Source organism: Danio rerio, chromosome 19 (genome assembly GCF_049306965.1).
Source record: "Danio rerio strain Tuebingen ecotype United States chromosome 19, GRCz12tu, whole genome shotgun sequence".
NCBI classification, from domain to species: Eukaryota; Metazoa; Chordata; class Actinopteri; order Cypriniformes; family Danionidae; genus Danio; species Danio rerio.
This window is the reverse complement of record NC_133194.1, coordinates 48,162,267-48,171,748: the sequence shown is the minus strand read 5'-3', so window position 1 is coordinate 48,171,748 and position 9,482 is coordinate 48,162,267.

Genomic DNA, 9,482 nt, shown 5'->3' with positions numbered 1-9,482 from the left:
GAAAGCTGTTTAAACTCAATTGGTAAAAAAAATTATGTTAACGTCCTACAGGTATTGCTTGGGATCAGTTTTCTTAAGAGCCAAGGTTATTTTGTAGGCTAAATGTTTCTTATACATTTTATATTACATATTACAATTTTGGATATTATATAACATTTTGTATCAGAATATTAAAAAAATTAAAGAAAATATAGAAAATAAAATAAAGAAATATATATATATATATATATATATATATATATATATATATATATATATATATATATATATATATATAAAACATGTTTTCTGTCCTTTTTGTGTTGAATTACTTAATTTTAAATCTTGCTTCATAGTATTGTAATTTAAAAAATGTAATTTAAACAACAATATTGAACAAGAAATTTACTAGCTGATTTAACAAGACATAATTTTGTTAAAGTAAAGCTTTAGTATTACATTGAGTAAATTAGAATCATTTTAATTAGAATAACACAATACAAACATTTTGAGTCAATTAGTTGCAAAGAAGTTAGACTGACATATTGAAACCATGTTTTATCTACAAATGTGCTTTGTGTTCATACAACATGTTCAAAGCAGTTCAGGTTTACTTGATTGGATTAGATGCATAAAGGGTGCCACGATTAAATCATGTTCATTCAAAAATGTTTTTTTTTTTTTGAGTGTACAGTTAAGTCAAAATTTTCCAACCTAGGCTTATTCTGATTCTAGTGCATCCGGAAAGTATATATTGATAGCGCTTCACTTTTTCCACGTTTTTTTTTTTATGTTGCAACCTTATTCCACAATGGATTAAATGTATTTATTTCCTCAACATTCGACACACAATACCCCATAATGTGGAAAAAGAGTTTTTGAAATTGTTGTAAATATATTACAACTAAAAAAGCTGACAAATCACATGTACATCAATATGCACAGCCTTTAGCGTGAAGCTCTATACTGAGCTCAGGTACATTCTGTTCCCACTGATCATTCTTGACATGTTTCAACAGCTTCATTGGAGTTCATCAGTGGTCATTTCAGTTGATTGGACATGATTTGAAAAGGCGTACACCTGTCTATATAAGCTCCCAGGGTTGACAGTGCATGTCAAAGCACAAACCAAGCATGAAGACAAAGGAATTGTCTGTAGACGTCCTAGAAAGGGTTGTCTAGAGGCACAATGCTAGGGAAGGTTACAGATACATTTCTACTGCTCTGAAAGTTCCACTGAGCACAGCTGTCTTCATCATCCGGAAGTGGGAATGTTTAGATTCACTAGGACTCTTCCTAGAGCTGGCCGGCCATCTAAGCTGAGTGATCGGGGAGTAGTCAGGGAGGTGATCAATGATGGTCACTCTGTCTGAGCTCCAGCATTCTTCTGTGGGGAGAGGAGAACCTTACAGAAGGACAACCATCTGTGCAGCAATCCATCAATCAGGCATCTGTATGGTAGAGTGGCCAGACGGAAGACACTTGACACTTGGATTTTTTCAAAAGGCATCTGAAAGACTCTCAGAACATAAGAAACAAAATTCTCTGGTCTGATAAGACAAAAATTAAACTATTTGGATTGATTGCCAGGCGCTACGTTTGCAGAAAACCAGGCAGCGCTCATCACCAGGCTAACACCATCCCTACAGAGAAGCATGGTGGTGGTATAAGGGGAAGTTTTTCAGCAGCAGGAACTGGAACACTAGTCAGGATAGAGGGAAAGATGAATGCAGCAATGTACAGAGACATCCTGAATGAAAACTTGTTTTAGAGTGCTCTTGACCTCAGACTGAGGAGACCTTTCACCTTCCAGCAGGACAATGACCCAAAGCACACCGCCAAAAAATCAATAGAGTGGCCTCACAACAACTCAGTGAATGTCCTTGGCTGGCCCAGCCAGAGCCCAGACCTAAATCCTGTTGAACATCTCTGGAGAGATCTGAAAATGGCTGTAAAAAAATACTGCAAAGAGGAATGGGCAAAAAATTCCCAAAGACAGCTGTGCCAAGCTTGTGGCATCATATTTAAAAAGACTTGAGGTTGTAATTGCTGCCAAAGGTGCATCAACAAAGTCTTGAGCAAAGGCTGTGAACACTGATGTACATGTGATTTTTCAGCTTTTTTATTTTTAATAAATTTGCAACGATTTCAAAAACTCTTTTCTCACATTGTCATTATGAGGGATTGTGTGTAGAATGTTGAAATAAATGAATTTAATCAATCTTTTAAGCGCTATCAATACTTTCCAGATGCTCTGTAGTTTTCGTCTAGTTTTCGTCGGTAGGAACTTGTTCGTCATGAAAATGATGACGATAATTTTTCATCAGTAAAATTAAAACTGCCCCCAGCGCTCTTCACTTTTATCCGCGACATCCCCCTCTAAGGCCCGCCCCACCGCTCTTCACCTTCGTTTACGACATCTCTCCTCAACCCCCAAGTTGTTAAGCTAATTTTAAATAAGTAGTTTTGAACAAGGCAGTGCGGTGCCGCAGTGGATAGCACGATCGTCTCACAGCAAGAAGGTAGCTGGTTTGAGCCTCAGCTAGGTCAGTTGGCATTTCAGTGTGGAGTTTGCATGCTCACCCTGTGTTGGCTTGGGTTTCCTCCAGGTGCTCCAGTGTCCCCTCACTGTCTAAAGACATGTGGTACAGGTAAATTGGGTATGCTACAATTGATCGTAGTGTATGTGTGTGAATAAGAGTGTATGGATGTTTCCCAGTGATGGGTTGCAGCTGGAAGGGTATCCGCTATGTAAAACATGTGCAGGATAAGTTGACGGTTCATTCCGCTGTGGCGACCCCAGATTAATAAAGGGACTACCCCGAAAAGAAAATGAAGTGCAAAATGGAGTGCATATTTCAGATTTTTTGATTGCATTGCCCAAACCGGTACGCATGCCATATGTAAAAGAGCCTTGCAACAGTAACACTATGAAGAGAAGGATAAGTAAAAGCCACTGTAGTAGTGTGTATGAAACGTTGCTATATGATAAATAGTGAGACATGTAAAGACTCATGAGAAAAACAAACCGTGGCTTAACTTTGCTCTAGCCAAAGAGCACTCGCCACCACAGTGCCAGACAATTTATCATCTGACGTGTTCCCTGTTGCCATGGAGACACCGCCTCCTTGGCATGCAGCGGAGATAAAGCATTGTCATGTCTCTATCCAGGAGTGGTAGATCAAAGAGCAGTAGTTTTACTACATGAATGGATTTTCTTGTGGGCATATTACCTTTAAGGTCCCTGGAAGGATGCCTGGCCCAAAGTTAACTCAAGTGTTGCATTTATATGGTCACAGAACTGATGAGAAAGGGCTACTGTGTGGGCATAAAGTCAGAGGCAATCCTGACACCACCTCAGTTTTTGTACGGATGACTATACTGCGTTTGTGCTGTGCAAACAGTACAGGACACACATATAAATATGTATGTGTGCATACACATATGCATGAGTTGCTCAAGGACATTTGTTCTCATTCCTGAACCACAATGTATTTAACGTATTCATATTTTTGTGTTAAATGTTTAGCCTCATTACAAAGCTTAGACAGCTGCCTACAAATGCAACCGGTATCTACAATTGTACTGATTTGAAACAAAAGTATTAAGTGGCTAATTGTGAACGCTCTACATAAGCATCAACTCAGCTGACACAGATTTTTTCAGAGCTGTTTCGAGATAACACAAAGTTCCTTGGGGAACGCGTCACTTTGTAAGAGTCTGGAAAGTTTCTCAGGGGAACGCAACACTTTTTGCGAGAGATTGCAAAGTTTCTCAGGGGAATGCAACGTTTTGCAGGAGAATGCAAAGTTTCTGGGGAAAAACGCTACTTTTTTTTGCGAGAGAATGCAAAGCTTCTCAGGGGAAGGCAACAGTTTTTGCTGTAGAACACAAAGTTTAGGGGGAAAGCAGCACTTTTGCGAAAGATTCTTTGGGGAAACCAAAATAATGTAATGTGTATTTTATATAGCATGGTTTTCTCCAAATATAATGCCTGGCGTACACTCCAAAGAGTTCAATTTTAGTCTGATCAGACCAGAGAATTTAGTTTCTTATGTTCTGAGAGTCCTTCAGATACCTTTTGGCAAATTTCAAGTGGGCAGTGTCTTCCGTCTGGCCACTCTACCATACAGATGCCTGATTGGTGGATTGCTGCACAAATGGTTGTCCTTCTTTAAGGTTCTCCTCTCTCCACAGAAGAACGCTGGAGCTCAGACAGAGTGACCATCATTGATCACCTCCCTGACTTCTCCCTGATCACTCAGCTTAGATGGCCGGCCAGCTCTAGGAAGAGTCCTGGTGGTTCCAAACATCTTCCACTTAGAGATGATGGAGGCCGCTGTGTACATTGGAACTCTCAGAGCATCAGACATGTTTCTGTAACCTTCCCCAGCATTGTGCCTCAAGACAATCCTGTCTCGGAGGTCTACAAAAAATTCCTCATGCTTAGTTTGTGCTTTGACATGCACTGTCAACCCTGGGAGCTTATATAGACAGGTGTATGCCTTTTCAAATCATGTCCAATCATCTGAAATGACCACTGATGAACTCCAATGAAGCTGTTGAAACATGTCAAGAATGATCAGTGGGAACAGAATGTACCTGAGCTCAGTATAGAGCTTCATGCTAAAGGCTGAGAATACTGATGTACATGTGATTTTTCAGCTTTTTTTATTTTAAATAAATTTGCAACAACTTTAAAAACTCTTTTTTCATATTGTTATTATGGGATATTGTGTGTAGAATGTTGAGGAAATAAATGTATTCCGTTCTGGAATAAGGCTGCAACATAAAAAACATGGAAAAAGTGAAGAGCTATCAATACTTTCCAGATGCCCTGTATAGCGCATGTATTTGGACTTGTGGGGGAAATCCAGAGCACCCGGAAGAAATGAGGAGAACATGCAAACTCCACACAGAAATGCCAACTGACCCAGCCGAGGCTCGAATCATTGACCTTCTTGCTGTGAGGGGATCATGCTACCCACTGCACCACTGTGACACCCAACATAACAGTTATTTCATTTCATCTTTGGCATGATGACGGTACAGTACAAGATAATAAGGCACTTTTAAAGCTTAGTGAAGTTTATTTATAAACAAATTTCGAGAGGATCACGTGCTTATGATTGTTCACAGGTGTTCCAACTTTAGCTAATGACTGATTATCCTATCAGACGATCCTTAACTCACTATAAATAACCAGACTTTTCTCATCTTAATATCTTCGTCTTGAAGAATCCCTCCTTTCAAACGGGCGTCACGGTGGCCAGCGATTAGCGCTGTTGCCTCACAGCAAGAATGCCCCTGGTTTAATTCCTTTCCAAACCAGACGGCATTTCTGTGGGGAGTTTGCTCGTTCTCCCCGTGGTCGCGTGGGTTTTTCCCGGGTCCTCCGGTTTGCTCCCACAGTTCAAAAACAAGCACTCTAAACAATTAATCCAAATACTTTAGCTAAACTCCGAGTACACCTTTCAGTATACATATCTGACACTTAGCTACAACAAGCAAGAGGGGGAGTCATCGAGATCTACCTGAGCTCAAACTCCCCTCTCACCTTGCAACGGGAGGGAGTCCAGAGCTCGAGGATCTTATAAGCTCAGGGCTCTCTCCCGGGACAGCACGCCAAACTAGCTTTATTATTAATCATCAGCTAAGTGTGAACTCTTGAAACTAGGTTATTTGCGCAAGTCATTGGACAACAGCTGTTTATTCTGTAGCCAATCAAAACAGTAAACTTTATTAATACTGTATACTTTTATTATTTACTTATATATATATCTCCAGAAGAAAAATACATGCTGTGTTAGAATTTTAATTTCACAGAAGAGCTAATTCTTTTGACTTTAACTGTATATACAGTATGTCTATTAATTGCAGTTAATTAATATGGCAGCCATACAATTAAGGTGAACTTTATTCAGTCAAGAGCTGTTGCTGAAATCTCACAGGAAGCAAATTAGGGATCCTCATCTTTGTCATGTTCATTTTTCCCCCCGAGTTCCTCCTCCATCTCCATTAACCCTTATCCCATCCCTGCTCCCAGTCGAAGCCCGGAGCTCCTTCGCTGGGTGTCAGACTGCCACTGTGAGCTGAGCCTGCAGGATCTCCATGCTGCTAATTTATTCATAGAGACCGCTTCCCACTATAACTGTGTTTAAGCAGCAAGAGCAGCTCGTCTCAATGTCAGGTCCAATGGTTGACTGGGGTTCTCCAGACTGTTGGGGAGATCAGAACCTTTTTCATGCCACATCAGCTACTGTGTGCAGAGATATATAGATCTTGGAAAGCGAGCCGCTGCGCTCTGATGGACGTTTCAGCCCTGTTTCTATGTAGGTTCGGCTGTGTGGGTATGCGGGTTGATGTTTCCTGAATAATTCATGAGCCACTCAGCATTTTAAGTGCTCTTTATTGAATTGCACAGGCCCTCGATTTACCGACATCACTGGCTGGGAAAATTGCATGTTGCATGTAAAGGAATAGTAAACGGAGACCTAAGAAAATATAGGATGCTTATTTTGAGAGTATACACTTGACTCTAGGCATGCATGTGACAACTGGGGGGGATACCATGGTAGCTTTATTAAGTCACGTTTACACTGTCAGGTCTTGATGTCTAACTCTAATTTGCTGCCCAAGAAACTATATCAGTAACCATATTTAAAAACCCTTTTAAACGAAAAGCCTTTACTTGAAGGATTACTTGATTACTAGCTCATGCCCCCAAAAGGTTGTTGCTAGAAGGGATACAGCTGCTGCCGAAGGCTAATGAGCATCATTTTTATTATCCATTAATTGTGTTTTATTACCATCTTCACCTACCCCAACTCTTAACCCAATTACAAACGGTAATTAAACCAAGTATTATTCATATTTTTTATTAAATTGCATTTTATTAATGTCTACTAATGTCTATTAATACCTCAACCCAACCACAGTAATGTAAAAGCAATAATAATATAGATTAATAATCATATTATTTATTAAATTATTCATTAATTGTATTTTATTAATGTCTACCTCTAAACCCAATCATCAAGGCAATGTAAAAAGAGTTATTAAACCGAGAATCATTCATTTTAGTTATTAAATTACCCAATAATTGTATTATATTAATGTCTACTGCTCCCTCAACCTTCACAGTAATGTAAACATATTAATGATTGTTGTACAGTGTGCCAAAATATATGCTAAACTGATGTATCTGCAGCTGTATCTGAAAAGAAAAGGGAAAAAGACAGCATCTTTGGAGTAAACCATGTATTTACTAACATATTGCAATAAAACAGAGTACTTAGAGCAGGGGTGTCAAACTCAATTCCTGGAGGGCCGAAGCCCTCTAACTCTAATTTGCTGCCCAAGAAACTATATCAGTAACCATATTTAAAAACCCTTTTAAACGAGAAGCCTTTACTTGAAGGATTACTTGATTACTAGCTCATGCCCCCAAAAGGTTGTTGCTAGAAGGGATACAGCTGCTGCCGAAGGCTAATGAGCATCATTTTTATTATCCATTAATTGTGTTTTATTACCATCTTCACCTACCCCAACTCTTAACCCAATTACAAACGGTAATTAAACCAAGTATTATTCATATTTTTTATTAAATTGCATTTTATTAATGTCTACTAATGTCTATTAATACCTCAACCCAACCACAGTTATGTAAAAGCAATAATAATATAGATTAATAATCATATTATTTATTAAATTATTCATTAATTGTATTTTATTAATGTCTACCTCTAAACCCAATCATCAAGGCAATGTAAAAACAGTCATTAAACCGAGAATCATTCATTTTAGTTATTAAATTACCCAATAATTGTATTATATTAATGTCTACTGCTCCCTCAACCTTCACAGTAATGTAAACATATTAATGATTGTTGTACAGTGTGCCAAAATATATGCTAAACTGATGTATCTGCAGCTGTATCTGAAAAGAAAAGGGAAAAAGACAGCATCTTTGGTGTAAACCATGTAATTACTAACATATTGCAATAAAACAGAGTACTCACAGCAGGGGTGTCAAACTCAATTCCTGGAGGGCCGAAGCCCTGCACAGTTTAGTTCCAACCCTGCTCCAACACACTTACCTGTAGGTTTCAAACAAGCCGGAAGGACTCAATTAGTTTGATCGGGTGTGTTTAATTGGGGATGGAACTAAAGTGTGCAGAGCTGCGGCCCCCTGAGTTTGACACCTGTGACTTAGAGGAACATCACTTAGTCATTAGTCATCACAAATGTACATGGTTTAAAGTAGCTACACTCATTCATTTTCTTTCAGCTTTCATCAGGTGTCGCCACAGAGAAAAGAACCACCATTTTATCCAGCATATGTTTTACACAGTGACACAGTACTGGGAAACACCCATACACACTCATTTACACTCATACACTACGGTCAATTTAGTTCAATTCTAAACTGGAGCACCCATAGGAAACTCACGTGAACACAGGGAGAACATGCAAACTCCACAAACTAGCGACCTTCTTTCTGTGAGGCGACAGTGCTAACCATTGAGCCACTGTGCCGCCCCCTTACATTTACATCTACTTTAAAACGTACACATTTTCCTGAATAGTTACTTATGTAAAGCATTTTGCTACTGTACCACTAACTTCTGGTTACCTTTGAAAGGTAATGTAAGGTTGAAGAACAACCATGGTGATTCATGCAACACAAATAAAAGTACATGCGCTGTCGCTGGGGCAGTACACCTACCTCATCCGCCCAAATTGACAATATCTCTGCTTGTGTGAAGGATGTTAATGATTGGCTCACCTCAAATTCTCTGAAACTCAACATGGACAAAACTGAGATGATTTTTATTGGCACCCCAGCACTTACCAGCAATATTTCCACCAGTTTGTCCTGTGAGCTTGCTGGCTCGCAAATTAAAACATCTACTTCTGTAAAAAATGTAGGTGTAATCTTCGACTCCACACTCTCTTTTCAGTCTCACATTAAATATGTTATTAAATCTGCATTCTTTCCTTTACGTCGCATTTCCCAACTGCGTCCCTTCATCAGTAGCAAGGATGCTGAGACTATCATCCATGCATTTGTCTCCTCACGCATCGACTACTGTAATGCTCTTTTCATTGGTCTGCCTGCCAGCCTCATTTCCAGATTACAGTATATTCAAAACTCTAGAAAACCAACACAATCTCACGGCAATTCGTAATTTTTTAATTTAGTAGCTAATTTGTATGAATTCGTACGATCTAGTTCGTACAATTTAGTATGATTTACTCATCCCCCAATGACGGTTGGGTTTAGGGGTGGGGTTAGGTGCCACGCCTCCTTTTTAAAATCGTACAATTTCAAACGACTGAACTCGTACAAATTAGCCACTAAACTGGCCAAACGTAAAATACTTACGTTTTCTCAAGAGATCAGGCTGAGAATACTCACTCATACCAAACGTTCTGCTCACATAACCCCAATCTTGTACGACCTCCATTGGCTCCCAGTTGCTTATCGCATTAAATTCTAA